This window comes from Molossus molossus, unplaced genomic scaffold (assembly GCF_014108415.1).
Source record: "Molossus molossus isolate mMolMol1 unplaced genomic scaffold, mMolMol1.p scaffold_m16_p_18, whole genome shotgun sequence".
NCBI lineage: Eukaryota > Metazoa > Chordata > Mammalia > Chiroptera > Molossidae > Molossus > Molossus molossus.
Genome location: NW_023425353.1, coordinates 11,631,976 through 11,651,774, shown reverse-complemented (window position 1 = coordinate 11,651,774; position 19,799 = coordinate 11,631,976). Strand labels below are relative to the sequence as shown.

At 49.9% G+C, this 19,799-nt stretch overlaps 1 protein-coding gene across 1 annotated transcript in view; it reads left to right on the top strand.

Annotated features, from left to right (window-relative positions):
* The window catches only part of PTPRG (protein tyrosine phosphatase receptor type G), a 524,592-nt gene that overhangs the window by 450,300 nt on the left and 54,493 nt on the right, over positions 1 to 19,799 (top strand). The gene's annotated exons all lie outside the window — the stretch shown is intronic.

Here is a 19,799-nt window from a genome sequence, read left to right as displayed (position 1 = left end):
CCCACTTGGTTGGCCTGGCTGCTTTCACTTCTCAGACGCATGTGGAGGCTTCTGCCCTCTCTCTAACAAGCCTCGTCCGTGAGGGACAGGTGTCATGTTCCCATCTCCCTCCTCCTTGTTCATTCAGTCCACTTGGAGCCCCTGCTGTGTGCCAGACACTTCTAGATCCGGGAGATATAAAATCAAGCAAACTAGACAAACATCCCTTCTCTCATGGAGCTTACGTTTTAGTGAAGGAGACAGCCAATAAGCAAAGCTAGTGAGTAAAATGTATAATACCCAGGATGGAGAAAACAAAATCTGGGAGGGGAGTGTGCTGGGGCTCCGGGATGAGTGTTCAGTGTGGTTAGGGAAAGGCCAACTGGCAAGTGATATTTGAGCAGAGACCTAAAGGAGGAGGGGCTCAGATACACTCCATCTGGGGCAAGTTCCAAGCAGCGGAAACAGCATGTGCAAAGGCCCTGAGGCAGGAGTATACCCGGCATGTTCTAGGAATAGCAAGGAATCAATGTGGCTGGAGCATGCGCATGTGGGGAGAGTGGTAGAAGAGAGGGCATTGGAAAGAAATAAATAGGAGGGGATTTGGATTGAGTATAGCCTTGTGGGCCACTGTAAACGCATTGCCTTTTGCTCTAAGATAAGTAGGGTTTGGTACACAAGAATGTTGTGATCTGACTTCAGGATTACTTTACCACTGTGCTGCAAAGAGACTGAGCTGGAGCGGGAGCAGAGTGGAGAGACCAGCCAGGAGATGACTGAACTAGTCACAGAAGGAAGTGGTGGTGGCTTGGGTGAGGTGGCAGTGCAGGTGATGGGGACTGATTGAAGACTGGTAGAAGCTGCTGACAGATTGATCAGGGGCCCTCAGGTCTGCTCTCAGACAGAACAAGGTGATGGGAAGGGTTCCTCTCAGGTTCCCCCAGCATCTAACTATAACCATAGCTCTGTCCGTGCTCCAGACCAGCCAGCTGATGAGTTATACTGCTTCGGGGTGAGCCTCAGAACGCTAGCTTCACCGCTAATTCCTCCTCCAGAACAAAGGGATTGCAAACAAGTGTTTGGAGCCCATTGGTAAATTGGAGGCTGCTGAGTGGGTTTAACTGAGCACGTGGAAGTAATAAAAGGTCTCTCAGCTCTGCTCAGTGCTGTGCGGTGTCCGTCCCAGGCCTCCCAGCTCTGCTCGGTGCTGTGCGGTGTCCGTCCCAGGCACCTTGGGCTCTGCTCGGTGCTGTGTGGTGTCCGTCCCAGGCCCCCCGGCTCTGCTCGGTACTGTGCGGTGTCCGTCCCAGGCCCCTCGGCTCTGCTCCTTGCTGTGCGGTGTCCGTCCCAGGCCCCCCCGCTCTGCTCGGTGCTGTGCGGTGTCCGTCCCAGGCCCCTTCAGCTCTGCTCGGTGCTGTGTGGTGTCCGTCCCAGGCTCCCCGGCTCTGCTCGGTGCTGTGTGGTGTCCGTCCCAGGCCCCATCAGCTCTGCTCGGCGCTGTGTGGTGTCCATCCCAGGCTCCCCGCCTCTGCTTGGTGCTGTGCGGTGTTTGTCCCAGGCCCCACGCAGTTTGGTGGGGCCACAGCTGCTGCAGGCTGGGAGACCCTCCTTTAGCAGCCTCAGCATTAAAAAGTTTGTGTTCCAGGTTAAAAAAAAAAAAGTTCGTGTTCCAAGCAGTTTTAGCAAACACCTCAGGACTGCTTCTGATTGACCCACCTTGGCCCTCCGCATACCCAGAACAGGTCTCTGGCCGGGCAGGCATGTTGACTTCGAGCTGCTCGTAGTGGGGCTGAGAAATAGACTAAAGAGACTCTCAGGTCCTTCTGTTCGAGATGCGTTTTTCTCATTAGAAAGTGACAACTGTTTTTATCTTGTTTTATGTTTTATGTGTTTGTATGTTCAGAGCTTGGTTTCAAGTAACCAGAGCTTTAAACATCCAGTAGACTCGGCCTGTGAACTTTTACCAAATTCCTAATGCCAGTACCAACATGAGTGTGAAGGAGAAAACTTTTTTTTTTTAATCTTCACCTGAGGATATTTTTCCATTTATCTTCAGACAGAGTGGGAGGAAGTGGGGTGGGGGAAACATCCATGTGAGAGAGACACATTGATTGGTTGCTTCCCGTACAACCCTGACCAGGGCCAGGGCCCGAAACACAACCAAGGTACATGCCCTTGATGGGAATTGAACCCACAACTCTTCAGTCTGCAGGTCGGCGCTCTAACCACTGAGCAAACTGGCCCGGGCTCCTTTTGTTTTGTTTTTTTTAATGGAGTAAACATTCCATTTTATTTTATTTATCTATTTACTTTCATCCTCACTGGAAGACATTTTTGCATTTATCTTCAGATAGAGCAGAAGGGAGAGGGAGGAAGAGAGAGAGAGAAACATTGATGTGAGAGAGACACATTGAGTGGTTGCCACCCACACAACCCCAACCAGGGCCGGGGACAAACTGCAACTGAGGTACGTGTCTTAGCAGGAATGGAACCCGGGTCTCTCTGGTCTGCGGGCTGACGCGCTCACCACTACCAAACTGGCCTGGGCCCATTTTATTTTTTTAAATTTTTTTAGAGAGAGAGGAAGGGGAGAGAGAGATCAAAACATTGATGTGAGAAAGGAATATAAATCAGCCGCCTCCTGCACACCCCCTGCTGGGGACCGAGCCTGAAACCCAGGCACGTGCCCTTATGGGGAATCGAACCAGGACCTCTCGGTCCATGGGACGACTCCGCCCACTGAGTCACACTGGCTGAGCTGAATGAGAAAACTTCACGAGCAAGGAAAGCAATACTGAATCGGCGTTTGGATGGATGAGTTGACTAAGTATGAGAGCAGCCTAGAGGGGACAAGGACTGTTTTGTACATTTTTTTCTTTTCATTACTGTGAAAGAAGGCAGCATTGGGAGCGCACACAGAAACGGGTGAACGGTAGATGCTGAAGAGACATGTGCTTCCCTTTGGGTGCAGTTTGGAAGTGGCGACGACAGTGTGTCTTCACCCTGTGGGGCACAGTGAGAGCGGATACCTGGCGAGCGGGCTTCACATAAGTAAGGCACTGAGGCAGACCAAAGCCTTCTGGGTCGTCCCCGCGGTGGTCAGGCCTGGCACTCGGGCTGCGACCAGCTCGCCGTGGTGGCGCTGTCTACAGCCAGGGACTAACCTTTGCAGCTGCTGTGTCCTGAGTGTATCCACCTAGTTGTTGACACTGCAATTGCATGGGTTCACGAAACAGCAGAAAACGAAACGCCACGTCTCCAAATTGTTTCTGCACCAGGCTTCCGGGAGCAGTGGCCTGAATGTCCAGCGCGCCCTGGTTCAGTACCAGGCACGCCAACCGTGGGCGCGGCAGTAGGCGGACTCCTCAGCCTCTGTCGGGTAGAACGTGTCGTTGCAGCTAACAAACATCTATTTCAAACTGCCATGAGCACGAGGAGGGAAAGAAGTGTGATTCATGGAATTAAAAAGTTAGGAGCTTTGAGCCCGCTGGACTCGGAGGCTGGAGCAAGGACAGCAGGACTCTGGTTCTGCCTCTGTTCTCAGTCCCTGCCTCCGGGATCTGCCCTCTGTGTGGCCTGTTCGGTCAGGCGGGCCCTCGGGCTGCTCCCACCTGGTTCCCCCTGTCCCCTTCTAGATTTACACACCCCCAGTGGAAAGGGAGTATCTCTCCTCTGAAAGTTCCAGTTCATTTCAAGATGGTGTCTCTTAGGACTGACTCAGGTCATTTGTCTATCCAGAGCCCTCTGGTGGCCAGAGGGACTGGAGACTCTTGTCTTATATTTAACTCCTGAGCACGGAAGGGAGGTCACTGCCATCAAAACCACGTGTGCTGAAGCTGGATAAGGGGTAGTGTCCTAAAGGGACCATCAAGGCCCGGAAAGAGGTACCAGGCAGACAGAAGCGGTTACTGTCACCTTGGATAGACTTGGATCGCAGAGAAGTGCACATAGGAAAAGCGGGAAAGAAGCAAGGGGCCGTGAGAGCTCGGCGTGGACAGCCAGGACGCTGGGTCCTGCACGCATGTGCCGTGGGCTGGAAACCTCGGGGTCACCTTCAGCCCCGTCCCGGCTGCAGGCTGAGGGAGGGCAGGCAGCATTTGGAAGTGTTCTGCTGTGTAAGAAGTTACAAAGCTCTTTCTCCTATTGCCTGAGCCCTGCCCCCTGCGGCTTCCCACTGATCTGGCTTAGGGAGCACCTGCCAGCCCCGTGCGGGGCCTGGACTCGAGATGAGGCTCTTTCCCGCAGACCTTGCAGCCCCAAGGCAGAGGAGTGAATGTAATAGGGTGTGGAGAGGGGTTTGAAAGGAGTAAGTCCAAGTTGCTACTACAGCACAGACGCCCAGAAACGCTCCCTGGAGGGTCTCATATCCAAACTGAGCCTAGAAGCACAAGCGCCCAGCCAGCACGGGGCTGTGGAGGCAGGAGCTGGAGAGGGAGAGCCTGGCCTCTCGTGGTGCAGCGTCGCAGGAGCAAGTCTGGGGACAGCGAGAGCCAGGTCCCCGTGGCCGTGGACGCCCCTCCAGGGATCTGTGCCTTCCCCTAGGTGATGGAAAGGCGTTGAAGCAGCCAGAGCTGCAGGAGGGCAAGATGAGGGCAGCGTGTGGTGTGAGGGAGGCGCACGGCCCAGGGGCGGGCCCTGGATTTGGAACCCAGCTCCCCGCTCACTTACCACCCGAGTCGCCTCAGAACACGTGTTACTAGGATCACAGTCATCCCCAGAGGGTAAAGTGGGTTCTTGGGAGGTGGAAAAACAACTCTTTTTGTGTATAAAGCACAGATACACACGGATGTTACTAGTACTGCAATTTCCCTGGGAGGTGGCGGTTAGGGGAAAAGATGTCTATAAAGGCCCCTGGAAGAGGTGCCCATGGAAACCCCGGCTGAGACAGGACGCTCCATCACCTGCAGCGTCCTCGCCTGCAGTCGGGTTGAGAAATGCACCGTTGGGCTCATGGGAGGTTACCTGTGAGCTCGGGGAGACGCCCACCCTAGTGCTTGGCCTGCGTTGGTAGGTGTGTGATGCCCGACTGTAGAGAAAAACGTAAATTTCATTCTGGTGTGGCTGAAAGGAAGTTCTTTAGTAAAGAAAAGTCCGGGTTACAGGTCTAAACGAATGTGGTCACGTCGTACAGCTGCACAAATCTCCAGTGTAGGTGAACCAGCTGAGCAGAACCACTTCGGGCCCAAAGGAAAGTGAAGACAGTCGTTCTGGGCGATGCTCCCAGTGGACCTGAAGGCAGCCCCAGGGGAACACATCCCCATGGCATTAGGTTGGACAGGTGACCACCCCCTGCCCCCTCACCTCCCTCCCAAAACAGCTTGGGAACCCGGTGGTCAGCTCCGTGGACTCGGGTTTGGCTGTCCAGTGGCTTAAGTTTGTTCCTCATCCACATGGACTCTGGTGGGGTGAGCAGCCGTCTCCTGTGTCACTGTCCGGAACACGTCTTCCAAGTTGCTGCAGCGGGGATAGAAGAACCCAGGAGGCACCCAGCTCACCCGCACGGCACAGAAGTGGGGTCCTTCAGTCCCGTTCACTCCCCATTGGCCAGAGATGGCCACACAGCCCTAAGGACACAAAGTAAGACAGGAGCACACGGGATTGGTGCTCACGGCCCGAGTACCCTTAACTATTTAGGTCCACTGGTGTCATTGGGTTGAGTATGTTCCCTGAAAGGGATACCTTTGGCAGACAGTCATTACTCTCGTTTCTTCACATTTGGCCAGAACTAAAAAATATAGGTAGAGACCTTGGATTTTTTTTTGACCGAAAACTACACAGAGGCCCACGGGGGACAATTTGTGCAGTATTTTTACAGGCAGCAACACGGATTTGCAGGAGAAATTTATTTTAAAATATGGTTAGCTGAGGTGTTACAGGTAGGATGCTATAGTCTCTGGATGCTCCTTGCAAAGGTCTGTCTTAAAGAGATAAGGGAACCAAAACCCACAGCAATGCAGAAGCTGCTATGTGGCTAGGAAGAAATACATGCAGGATGTTTTGGGACAACGGTCAGCGTTGTGGGGCGCCTAATGAAGATAAAATCAACAAAAATCGGCTAATGGGTACAGTTTGCCTCCTTTTGTCAGTGACGCCCTGAGTATGCCTTTTAAATATCGGGCAGGCAGGGGTCACAGCTGGAATAGTTGCACCGAGATGAGGGAGAAGAAATCAATTTAATTGTTGTCGAAGTGCGTCATTCTAGCCGTAAGACTCAAGATGGTAACGACACGCACGTGTGCAGGAGTACAGCCGGAAGGTGCGTTCCAGGGCCCTGGCCCCTGCCTTGTGCACGGCCGGCGGATGCGCGCCCGTTGCTGAGGTTCCTGAAATGACTCGGACTAGCTCAGCTGCAGACACTCAGAGGGGACGTTTGGGGGAGGTTTCCTTTGATTTGCACAACTTGTGGCAGATGCTGGAGAAGGGCCGTGCGCAGGCGTCCGGCAACGTGGCAGGGCGGTGGCCTGTGCGCCTGTTAGCGTGCCCCGAGAACAGCTCGCTCCTGCGAACCAGGCAGCGCAGTCCGCTTAAAACTGGGAGCATTGCAAGGACATGTGTGACACGGTGGGGTGGTGTTTTTTCCTATAATCTTGAGGAAAATGGTTTTGCATGCAGCTCTTCTGTCTCTGATCAGCGAAGTCTCACAGATTTTATCTGTCTGACGGCCTACGTGGCCAGAATCTCTTACTGAGTATTTGTCATACCAGACACGTGCTCAGATTATATCCCCACCTGGTCAGCATTCAGATCCCAGGAATCATAACGTCCATTTTGCAGAGCAGAAAACTAAAGCTTGGTGACATGCCCAAGCCAGAGGGTTCATCTTTGGTCCTGGGTTCGAAGCCAGCAGGCTGACCGCAGAGCCCACCGTGTCCACCTTGGCTGGTCTGGCCCGGAGGAGGAGTGCGTGCCCGAGGTACTGTACTTCCTGCCGGCGCAGCCTGTGTTCATGGCGCAGTGTGTGTCCAAGAGATGCTGTGGTTCGGAATTGCCAAAACGTATGAAATAAAACCTCAGAGGACAAACTGTATGTTCAAGTGTTCTAAAAGCTGAATAGGTTTTGATGTCGAATAATATAACCTATTTGTTTTATCTTAGTCCCAGCTGTTCGGTGCTGGTTACCTTGATGACAAATGAGGTTTCCTACTGACCATAATGCTAGCTTAGAAAAGAACTTTCCAGAAGGGTAGAGCAGCTTGGCCGCTCAGACTTGGATAGGGCTGAGCTCTACGCAGACTCGGGAACAGAGAACTAGCAGCTCGGTGGGCCTGGCCCCACCTGACGCGGGTCACTTCGAGTTCGGTGCGCAGGACGCTCTGGCGGAGAAGAGCCTCCGCGCTCGGCGCCTGACCCAGCCATCTGTAAGTCCCTAGCAAACGCGTCCACACCACTTTAGCTTCAGAGGCTGAGAGAAAAAGGTGTCTCACTCCCGTCTTCAGACGCCCAGAAATTTTGCCATGTGTTGGTGTCTCCTCATTACGAATGCCGTTCATGAAAACAAATGAGTTTTGTTGACATTGCCATTTTTTTCTTAAGCTTGTAGCTTAATGGATGTTCAGTGGGAGACAGTATAATAAATACGAAGGGGTGCAGACTGCAAATCTGTGTGGGGTTCGTGTTAGTATGATGGAGGCTCCGGCAAACAAGCAGATGGGTGTGAAAGTCGAGTGTGGGCATGTGCTAACACCCCCTCTTGCTCGAGGAGTGACTGACCACATGTGCCCCAATGGAGCACGCATCCCGCCCGTATTCCCACGGTAGCAACAATGACACTTGGAGTTGCTGGGCTGGGCACACACACTCCGCCCATCTGCTCTGGCAGCTGACACTTCCAGTTTACTCCATGGTGACTGGTCTGGTTCAGACATTTGCTCCTCTTCCCCCAGCAAAGCCACAGAGGAGACAGGTGCAGTAGGAACGATTTCTCCATGCAGGTGACTGGACAGGTGGCAAAGGGGAAAGACACATCGCTAATCACAACAACCTGTAACGGTAGAATTAATGCAGAGCACACACCACACTATTTTAAGAGCCAGGTGTGATAGCCAAGGCAGCTGGGATCGCATCACCTTCCCAAGGGAAGAAGAGTCCAAGAGGGAAATGACTTGCCCAGGGTCACACAGCTAGTGTTTTTGGAGGCACTCGCACCTGGGGTTTGGTTGTGTTGTGTTGACCTAAGACCCTTCATGGCTGACCCGCTCATTCCTCCCTTTGTTCAGTCTTTCGGAGACACATCTCAGCCATCTAGTCTGTGGCACTGGAGATTCAGTGAGGAGACGGACCTCCTGTCTTCACGGAGCTTGTAGCTTAATGGAGGAGACGAGCAGTAGACAAAGGTATTCCCAAACAGAGGTCAGAGTCTGGTGGCCTCCAGACCTGTTTTATTTAGCTGACATTGTTTTAAAAAATCTGGATTATTTAAAAAATAGGAGGATTTTACATAACACCCAGCTGTCGGGGTTCTGACTATAAATGGGGAGAGCCGGCAGGTCCCTGTGGCACGGGGGGCTGGCCGGAGTGGCTGCGGTGGCCCCTTTCCAGGGTGGGCACCCTGTCTGCCCTCCCACAGCCCACTGCCTGGCCTCCCTCTGCGGGAAGTTCGGTTCCGAGCTGCAGTGGTGGTGACAGTCGGAGACACTGTGCTCTGGGAGGGGCTCTGACCACTACCAGGGTGGGGTGGGAGGAGATGGAGCCAGGAAAGGCTTGGAGGAGAGAACGTTTGGCTGTGATTCTCACAGAACAGAGAAAAGGACAAATGCCCTGGGCAGAGGGAACGGTGTTGGAGCTGACCAAGAGGCACACACTCATGGCGAGTTCAGGATTGTCGGACACAAAATGCCCTCAAACTGCCCTTCCTCTATGCAAAAAAAAATCCGCTTTTATGGGAAGATTCAGATTCTTTCCAGGGGATTCTGCCTGTGCAAAGGGGCTGGGTCAGGCCCAGCTGCTCCTGCGAGGGAGGGGTAAGAAACGAAAGGTAGGTTCATATGCAGCTTGTCTCAGATCTAGTGAAATCCGAGCATTCAGTCGTGTTTTTTGGTGGTTTTGTACGATCACCTTGATCTTTTCTACAGACTATTCATAGAACCGCAGGTATTCCAGCATCATTTTTTCTTTTAAAAGTGGAGAAGGACCTGACATACCTCTCTTTCTGGAACCTCTCTTTTTGTGGCCGTATTTTAATAGTTTTTTAATCATTAGGAATAATTTTTACAATTCAGCTCTTCAAAACCTGACACTGTGTCAAGCCAGTGGGGAGCACTAAGGTGCATTCATGGTGTCAAAACACGGCTTGTCTCGGGGTTTGGGTTCGAGTAACTGCTCTGAGCCGCTGAGGGTGGGGGTGGGGAGCCTGGATTTCCCCAGCTGTTGCTGGAGGTGGGCACCGTTTTCTCTCCCCTGCAGCCACGTGCAGGGAGAGCTGGGTCATGTGGCAACTAATGCTGCCAATCCCAGGCAACTTTTTGCTCAGTAACTGTTTCCCAAATGGCTACTCTGGGGCCTTTCAGAATTCAAGAGAACTGTCAGTTGTTATAGTAACCGGCCCCCTGCTGCCGAGTTGGCCCTGCGATACCTGTCACAGCTCTTGGAACTGGCTAACACTTAGTCATTAGACAAAAGCAGGGGGAGAGTCCCTTGAACATACTGCCTGATATTTCAAAGACGGACTGATCCCAGGGAGGAAGAAGTGGATGGACACATTTTGAAGCCTCGCTTTGCAGGAAGGCAGACTCCATACGTGTTCACTCGGTGCACTGACCAGCACCTTCGTTTGGCTTTCTCGGAACGAAATGTCCCCTCTCCCAGGGCTGTTTGTGTCTGCTCTGTCGGTGTGCCCAGGTAGCCCCTCAATTACTCGAGATATTAGTTACTGGTTTGCTGGCATTGGCTTCTCCGTGTTGTCAGTTTACGGTGGGAGTTTTAAGCGCCTGTGATTGTGTGTGAGGGAAAACTGCGGAGATGCCGGCTCTGCTCCAAAATCCCCGCAACAGTGAGTCTGGCAGGATTCGGAGTAGGGCGAAGGGTTGCGAAGAAGTCTAAATATTTTAGGAAGCTGCAAATTTCAAGTTTCTACGAAAATTTGCAAAAACACTCCAACACGCTCGTGATTTCTTCAGATTAATGTTTGTAGCCGCACTGAGTATGTTCCTGGTGTTTGGGGACAGTTGTAGTTCCCACATGTGCTCAATAGAGGGAGACAAGAAGTTCTGAATGACAGCTCTCCCCCTCCCTGTACCCCACCCCCACCTCTTATTAATCAGATTCCCAAGTTTTGATGTTTCCCAATTTTGATTCCAATGCCAAGCACTTTTACCCAATATGGGGCCTAATAATTATCAAAATAAATGAAAGCTTGTATTAAGGAAGAAGAGACACCTAACACTTGAGAATCGAGGGCGCTCATTCCTAGAAGAGCCGCCAAGTTTGTCGGAAGTTAGCCTTTGCTCTTTGGAATCCCACACCTGGACTCAGTTCTGCATGGGATTCACTGGAGTTGCCCCCAAAGAGAACCTCCGTCTACCCCTGTGTGTCTTTGCTGTTCTATTGACAGAGTTGAGAAATCACAGGAATCATGTCAGTGAAACCCTAGAGCCCAGGTGGTTAGGGGATCAAACGACATTAAATAAATGCTTTCTAGTGTTCTTGTGACAAAGGGGCATCTCTCCGGTCCTGGAGCCAAGTCTCAGCTGCTCCGGCTGCATTTTAAGGGGAACTAAAAAGCAGACTTAGTGAACAGTGGTAACATAACAGCTGCTCCCCTCCTCCCCACCCCCGCCTTCTCTGAATGTCTTCCAGTCTGTGTTGTGAATGGGGGAGATGTTTGTCCAGCAGTGAAAGGGATGTATGGAAGAGACGTCAGATTCTGAGAAAGCTGTAGCAGAAGGTGGGTTCAGAGGGTGCCCACTAGAGGCCTGCTAAGTCCTGTTCATTCCAGTGGTGGTTGAAGCCATGCTGCCTGCCAGCACAGCATGCAGAGGGGAGGGAGAGGCATACAAACGCGAAAGGTCAGTACTGGGTTTGTGATCATCTCACCTGTCAACACTGGGGTGATGCAGGTTTCTAATACGTGAAGACAGCTTTTTAAGAGCAAAGTTCCCATTTCTTGTTTCTTACCTCAACATAAACAGCTTTAATAAAACCAGCCCCTTTGGTGTGAGCTTGATTTTTAATGTCCCAAAGGACACCTGACGGTGGGGATGCCTTGTTAGATGGGAGGGAGGGCATTTGTGGGGAACTGTTGGTGGTCAATTGAAAGTACTGTCTTCTACACCTGTTCTCTCTCTCTCTCTCTCTCTCCCCCTTTTTTTTGTCCATTTAGAGGGTGTAACAAAATAAAGTCGAAGGGCTTTCCCAGACGTTTCCATGAAGTGCCTTCTTCTGGGGAGAGAGGAGAGAAGGGGAGCAGGTGAGGGGCAGTCAAGCTTCCGGGGGGTGTCTCTGTGCTGGGACTGGCTTGCTGGATTTTTATTTTGTTGCCATGGCAATTCAAGTCCTTTAGGCAGCACATGCTCAAACTCACCTGTTTCTAACCCACCCAGTCCCAAAAGTGAGACTTGCTAATACCAATGCAGCTTGTGGGCACTGGCACCAATTAAAGTATGTGCTGTGCGTGCTTGCTTTGCTTCATTTTGCTGGTTTAGGGGCATTTTCTGTCTCTAGGGTGGTCCATACAGGGCGTATTCTTTGTTTGTATGTCTGTCTGTTGCATCCATTCTCTTTCCAAAATTTCAGATGTTTGCATGTTTAAAAAAAACATTTTGCATGCATTTTCTGTACAATGAAAAATATCTTTTAGAGACCTAAGTTTATAGATAAGTTAGGGAAGAAGAGTAGGATGGGAAGAGTGAAGTGAGCAAATGGGACATATTTTTCCATAAGGATGAACTTTAAAACATAAAGTAAAGGCACATGTTCTGGATAGCTTGAATATTTAGAAAAATGATTGTCCTGGGAAGTTTGTAATCAACCTTTAGACGTCAGGGTTATGCAATCTTAGTTACTACACATGCGCCTCTGGATGAGATTTCTGCAGGGCATATCGAAGCAAACATCACTTACTATTAATATGGGAGTTAATGTTCTAATATTAAATTGCCAATTAAGATGATTCACTCATCAGTATTGTGAGTAACCCCTATTACTTTCAATGAACCAATTGATACAACTTGTATTAAAATTTTTACATGGAATGATTTGTCTCCATGTAAAATCTGTAGGTAAAGGAGATTTGAGAATGTATAATACCTGAATTGAGATTAATGAGAAACTCTATCTTCTTTTAAGCTGTATGGTGTGGTTTTGGCCTTGCAGGGAAAGACAGTGGCCACTAACGCTGGGAATACCACTGTTTTTTCTATGACCTCTTTTTACTTATTGAAGCCTCAATTTCTAATCTATTTTCAAAGCTCCAAGAGTGAAAACTGAAATAGAAACCCCTCAGTATAACTTTTGAGGCAAAGATCTAATCTTAAGAGAGAACCTTGGACATCACGTCAGTGCCTGGCTTTCATGCTTAGTCCGTTATAAATATAATGAGTTTTTACTGTAACTCAGAAAAGCCTGCATCGCCTCATGCACAGCACGAAGATGAACGCACACCCAATTTCTAAGTCCTCTCCAGAAGCCATGCCTCAGCCATGGACTGTATTGACTCTGATTTATGTGCTTTGCCCAGTGCGGGAGTGGCCTTGTTATAGATGTACTTTCGGTCCTGAGAGGCTGTATTTGTTACAGGGGGCTCAGTCCCTCTGTATCTTTCCTACGTCTGAGAGCCAGAGGCTTGGGGGAAGCACTCTCCGTTTCATGTAGGTCTAGAAGTTGAGAACCATCTCGGGAAAGGACAGGTGTCTATAGAATCCACCTGATTGTGGATCATGTAATTTACTTTTATAATGCAGTAGCTAAGAAAGACAGACTTGAGCTCTGGGAGACTGGGATGGAATCGCAGTTCTTCCTGGATCTGTGACCTTGAGCAACTTATGAAGCCCTCTAAGCCTTAATTTCCTGATCTAGAAAATGGGTCTAATAATAGCTCCCTCTCATGGGGTGGTTGTGACGGTTAAGTGAGGTCATATGTGTAAAAGGCCTTTTGTGAGGAACAGATGCCTGTCCTGACATGAAGAGGAAGCTGAGGTTCTGAGAAGTTCCTTGGCTGGGCCACCCGCTTAGGCGGTGTGCGCCCGGAGTGTGCCTCTCGTCGCTGCTCCATGTGCTGCGACAACCACTCCAGGCTGAGGATCCTTTACTCGGCCAGCTTTTCCATCTGCCGTGCTCCATCCCTCCAGAGCCTGCAGCCCTGGCTGCTCCTGAGGGTCTGAGCACTGAACACCCCCAGCCCCTGTCCCCTTGCATCCCTGCGCATCCCAGGAGCCTCTGCGCAGCCTCCTGACCCCCTTCGCTCCGAGGCTCTTAGAAAGCCTTCAGCGGGGCAGACGGCCCTTCCTCCTCCCTCAGGCGCTGCGGGAGGGGAGGCCTCCCTGCTGTCCACCCTCTCCAGGCCTGCGTCTCCCTCAAAAACCGCCTGCATACAGCCTTCCAGCCGCTTAAAAGAGCTGCTGCGAAGTCACGCAGCCACCTAGGCAGCAGCCATCTGCCCTCTTGTCCAACTCATTGCCCGCGGCCGCAGGCTGGGGCTGCAAGAAGTGATAGCTGATGATCCCCCCAGACGCAGAAGACGAATCGGACCCAAGTGTTTACTTTTTCAAAAAGCAGTTAAGTTTTGAATAGGTAGTACTTGACACGGTTCAAAAATCAAAAAGTTTAAAATATATATATATATATATATATCTCTCCCTAGATCTCCATCCTGTCCCACCCACCCTGCTCCCTAGCTCCTCGCAGACAGGTGACCTCTACTACTAGCTTGTGCTTCCAGACATTGTGGGTGTCGATGCAACACACGTGGGAAGAAATCGGTTTACAGTCGTGAATGCTCGAAACAGAATATTCTTGTATTATCATTTATTAATGATTGCATTAATTTCCATATGAACACCTGTAAACTTACTTTTGCCCTCCCTGTATGAAGCTGGATCCCCTCATCTCCATACTCAGTACATACAGCTCTGCACACGTGGCACGAACCCTTTCTCGCGTGAGGCGGTTTTTCCCTGCGCATGTAGTTTCCACAGGGCCGTGCCATTCCTCTGTACAGATGTGTTGTGGTTCGCTTAACCCTGTAGCTGTCTTTTTGGTTGTTGGCAGTCCTTCGTTGTTACAAACAAGGCCCTGGTGAATTCCCTTATGTGTCATTTTCAAGTAGGTAAGTCTGTAGGCTAACTTCAGAAATTGGTGGTATCACGAGCTACGTGCATTTTACTTTTGGTGCCCCATTGCTGTCCTGGGGGGTTGCCAAGGTGGGCTTCTCTCAGTAACACAGGAGCCTGCTTCCCTCCAGCTCCCCAGAGCAGCGCGTTGTCAGACTTGGGGTTTTTGCTCACCTCATAGGTGAAAACAGTAATGTTTGAGTGTAGTTGTTAATATGTTTGTTCTTAATGATAAGGGAGGTAGAGCAGCTCCCACATTTGGGTCATTTGTAACGGTTTGTCTTTTGCTCAATCTTCTGTTGCATTGTTGGTCTTTCTCTAAATGAGAGAGAGATCCATTGTTAGCAGTATCTGTTGCAAAAGTTTATTCCTAATCTGTGGTTTTCCTTTTAACTATGTTTAGGCTACTGTTTTTATAGAGTCAAATGTATCCATAAATTTCTTTTCTGGTTTCTGGATTCTGAGTCATTGTTAGAAAGCCTTTATTCTGAGGTTACTTTTTCTTTTCAGTGTTTTTATGGTTTCAGAGTTTAATATTAAATTCTTAAATCATTTGGAAAATAACCTGGTTAATAGTGTGATGTCTGAATCAACTGTTTCCCCCAGATGGTCCCAAGTATTTAAAAAGTACTACAACCTGGGGCTGCTCGGAGAGGAGGCATGTAAATGCCTCCTAAAATAACACTCAGCCCAAAAGTCTGACTGACTGACTTCAGTCAAGTATGTTAATGAAATAAGTAGTTGCCAAACAGTTTTGTACCAGACCATTTTAAGATATAGCTATAGAGTCATATGTGCAGTGCATAAAATGAATTTCCACTTCCTAGCACCTGCCTAAAAGGAGTGGGACCCTCATGTCCCCACTCACCTCTCCAGTAAGTGGGGGATGATGTCCATGCCTCACACATTGGCAGCATGAGCCTTCCAGCCTCAGTCCAGGCTTTCAGAACATTCCAGGTCCTAAGAGTGAAATGGTCCCCTCAAAGCCCCAACGGCAAGCCTCCTTTTCTGGGTCACAGCTGGGAGCCCCGGGAAGTGTCATCCAGAGCTCACTGCTTAAAGCCAGCTGTGACGTCAACACCTTCTGCTCAGGCATGTGGTCTGGTCAAAACGTGGTTCATGGAACAACTTTGTTCTTTTAAACCTGGAAAGTCTGACCAGTACTTCAGTCATCCCTAGGTGCCTGCCGGGATTTCTTGGCAAGCTTAATGCTTAGCTGGAAAGTATATTGCCTGAGACCACTTATGTGCACACAATTTAATTTTCTCCCGTTTTCCTAAGATGTGCATTGCAGGCAATTTGCATCCTCCAGTACAACTCTCCCTGCAGAAACCAGGTTGCTGTCTTTTCTGGATGAAACAGGAGTTGAATGGGGCATTGCCCATGTGCGATCCAAAACACTTGGAACCGTTCTCCCCTCATCTGGTATCTGTGCCCTCTCACTCCAGTCCATCTCCAGCCTGGTTCGGTTTGCTTTCCCTTCCCTTTCCCCCTTCACATCCGACGAGCCCCTGTGTCCAGGGGATGGCGACCAGATGTCCCAGGACTTCCCTCATGTGAAATACGCCATTTCATTATCCCCAGGAGCACGTTCCTATCTGTGGGATCACGTGTCCCTTTTGTGGTTTGGGCCATAGCAGATAAGAAGACCGGTTTGAATTGTTCTTTGTAGATGGCTCTTCCTAAAGAAGATCACACTGAGCTCTGCAGTCATTCACGCGAGAGGAGAGGAAACCTCACAGCGAGTGAGTGGTTGCACATGGAAAAACCTCAGCTCAGAACTCACACTGGGCTCCTTTCCAAGCGGACCGCGAGTTATTTCAAGCAGATTCTCCTTGTTGAGGAAAAACTCAGCAAGCCCTGGCCAGTGTGGCGCACTTGGTTGGAGCGCCGTCCCCTATACCACACGTTGCAGATTCAGTCTCTGATCAGGGTCTGAACAGGAGGCAACCAGTCGACGTTTCTTTCTTTCTCCCTTCTTGCCTCTCAAGTCAGTTTTAAGAAAAGCCCAACAGCACCCACAGCCTTTCATTCTATTGCCTTTGTCACTACAATTTCTCCATGTCTTCCTCACTCGGCTCTCAGTCCTCTTCCTGGGGGGCACGTGAGCGATTTCAGCGCGTTTGTAAGTGGCTGTTACTCATACGTGGTTCACTACAACAGATCCATGTACAAAGTAAATATTATGTGATTTCTGTACTCGATGACATGAGAATAAATGGGATTATTAGCGGGGGTGCCACGGTATATTTAAATAAGGGCAGTATATAAATCAGTTCAGATTGCTTAATTAATATTCAGCAGCAGCTCAACCAACTACCCCGTCCTCCTCTGCAATTAACATTTCGAGGTGTACAACATTGACTAACTCCCTGTCCCCCTGATGTGATTATATGTCCATGGAGCTTAATTTGAAGACAGTGACTTGGTTTCTAATCCTCCTGTCAACACTTGGCTGTCTTGTGATCGTGGGCTTCCACAGGAGTCAGCAGTTGTGTTGTGACCCTGCTGTTGCCCGTGGCCCGGCAATCACTGTGCCGCCCAGGGCAGTGTTGTTGTAAGGCAGGGACCCTGGCTGAGGACACTGGCATCTCCAGCTCATCAGAAGGGATGTACCCTTTGACCCACACGTCTGTGGCCCTCAGACACCCCTCCCTGTGCGCAGGCCTGGATGCCCCCCTCGGAGGAGCCTTTCCGACGTGCGGCAGTGCTGAGTGGAAGCCAGACATTTCCAGTACACGGTCTCGCTGGACTCGAGATCAGCACTTTGACTTTGAAATGTGTCAAGTCACCTAAATGATTCCCAGATTCTCAGAGGGTTGGAAAGGGATAGAAGGAAGAAAATTGTTAGGACATACCAGAGGTTATCTGAGCAGTTACCTGGACAACAGCAGCAGAAAGGAAAGTCTGTGCAGAAGTTCGGTTATGGGGAGGCTTCTGCCTTAGGGGCGTGAGAGTCCTGGAGGGAAGCCAGGAGGGGTGGAGAGTCCCGAGAGTTCCTGCTTGTCTGTAATTGGCTGCATTTTGTCTGAATAGGAAGCCTCGAAACTGGAGTGTTTACTAATGCTCAGCACTGTCCGCGGGGGGGGGGGGGTCCTCAGTCAGGGGGCCTGCCGTGTGCTGGCAGAGCGTCCCAGTGCAGAGCTCAGGGAATTGACTCCATGGCCTGACTGATCTCGGTCACAACTGGCTGCATCCTGTCTAGAGGGTGTACTCTGACGCGTGCTGTGCTTAAGTACAGAGGTTTTGATTTTTGGAACAGCGTGTGCCTTCAAAATACTTGTCTGCAAGAGGAACAATTACTTTCAGAAATCTCAGTTGATGACCAAATATTCACGATTGTATGCATAAGGTGTCCATGGGCTTTGTGGAAGCCCTAGAGGTCTGGACCGTGGGTCATGGGGCGTAGACTTGAGACCAAGGAACCTTGAGCCACAATCCACACTGATTGGATCAGCTACTGGCCAGGAAATGGCACCTGACTCCTGACTTCCAGTCCAGCCTGTCTTAGAAATCTACAAAACCACGGGGGTTTTCTAAGGGGTGAATGAATGGAGAGTGACATAGAAAGCTTGTTTCGATCTTGTACTGACAGCTTTCTGTGAGATGCACGTAGATTTAACATTTAATCTTTGGCCAGGCACCGGAAGCATTTGGCTTGTGATTAGGGGCCAGGTTGTATGAGGAATGCAAACCTTTAAACTGCTGACTCGAGTAAGTGTGGTGAGGTGCTGACTTGGGGGACAAGACCCCCACTTCATTTTCATTCTGGCCGTATCTCCACTGGGTTTGAACTTAGGAAAAATTCTCTCATGCAAACTGGGCGTCTCCTCCTTGCTCCCCTGTGGGAGTGCGCAGTGGAGGTCGCTGTCTTAGCACTTCTGGGGCGGGTTTTAGAAAGCCACCTAACGCACTGACCTTCAAGTTCGCTCAAGTGGCAGGACACTTAGAATTCAAAGCATCGTGAACTACTTAATTCGGAAGTAGATATCGACAAATACAATTCCTTCATGGAAAATACGATGTACTTTGCCCGAAGAAAAGGAGAGCAGTCCACAAAGGTAGTTTAAAAGGTAGGTTAGGAGGAGAAGCTTTTATTTGAGAAATCTGACCTTTTCTGGGACCTAAGACTGTTCTTCCGTGTGGGTGGTGGAGCAGAGAGAATTCCATCCTGATTCTGAGAACCAAGGCCCTAACGGAAATGGAGAAGACGGCATGTGCAGTGCCATCTTTCCTTGCTTATGGCGATTATGTTAACATCCTTGAATTCTTAACCACGGATTCCTGTCCCATATGGGCCTATAAATTCTGTGGACACTTTTATGGTCTCACCATTCAAGCTTGTTTTATTTCTTTTATGGCTTTCTTAGTGAGAACTGGAGACTCCCAGGAACTGTTTCCCCTTTATCACAGTGGCCTGTAACCAGAGATGGTGCACACCAGAATCTCTAGGGGGTATTCTCTAAAACTCGCAGGTCTGTGCCCCACCCTGGACCTGCTCTAGAATCTGCAAGGGTGGGGCTTATGCAGCATGGATGTATTTTTTTTTCCAAAATTTTTTCAGTTACAGCTGACATTCATTGTTATGCTGTATCAGCTTCAGGTGTACAGCACAGTGGTTAGAAAACCGTGTACTTTCCAGAGTGGTCCCCCTGCTGCTTCAAGTACCCACCTGGCCCCATACAAGTCATCATGATAGTATGGACTGTATTCCCTGTGCTGTAATCTACATCTCTGTGACTGTTTGGTGACTTCCAATTTATACTGCCAGTCCTTTCTCCCTTTTATTTTTAAAGCTCCCCAAACCAAAGAGTTATGTACTGGTAGTCAATAACTGGTGTGTGTGTGTGTGTGTGTGTGTGTGTGTGTGTGTGTTAGAGAGGAGAAATGAGAGAGAGAGAGAGAAAAGAGAGAGAGAGAGAGAGAGAACAAGAACAAACACAAGTACCATGAAGGCAGCGACCTGGTCTGTCTTATTTATCGGTCTGCTCCTCCTCATCCAGGATCAAGAAATAGTCAATAAAAAAGGAAAAGTGTAGAACAATGTATCCCAAAATGTTAGTATTGATGAGCACTATGAGGAGGATTTGGGATAATTTCAATGGATTTTTTTTTTCTTTTTGTTCATGTGTATTTCTTAATTTTTTTTTTTTTGCATAGATCATGTATGATGCAGACGATTCTTTCTAAATTATTTGGATGCTTACCCAGGCTTAAGGAAGGGGTTTAAGGCTCCTGGGCAATTGCAGAGTTATCTGCACACTGCAGTGGGCACTGAACAAGTGTTTCCCGAGACCGTTGACCCCTTCATTCTAAGGGAAGACATTTCCCTCCGAATTCTGCAGTTAGTTGCCCGCCCCGTCCTGTGTTCCCGGAGGCAGGCGTGTGGCCACATGCAGGTGCAGCTGTGGAGAGCCCGCCCTCCTCTCCAGCAGTCCGTCATTTTGCCCCAGGGAAAACCCGTTCCACCCGCAGCACAGGGCACAGGGCTGTGACTCGCTCGCTGTGCACAGCTCTTTCCCAGGGAGCGTGGGGTCTGGCTCGCGGGTGACCGAG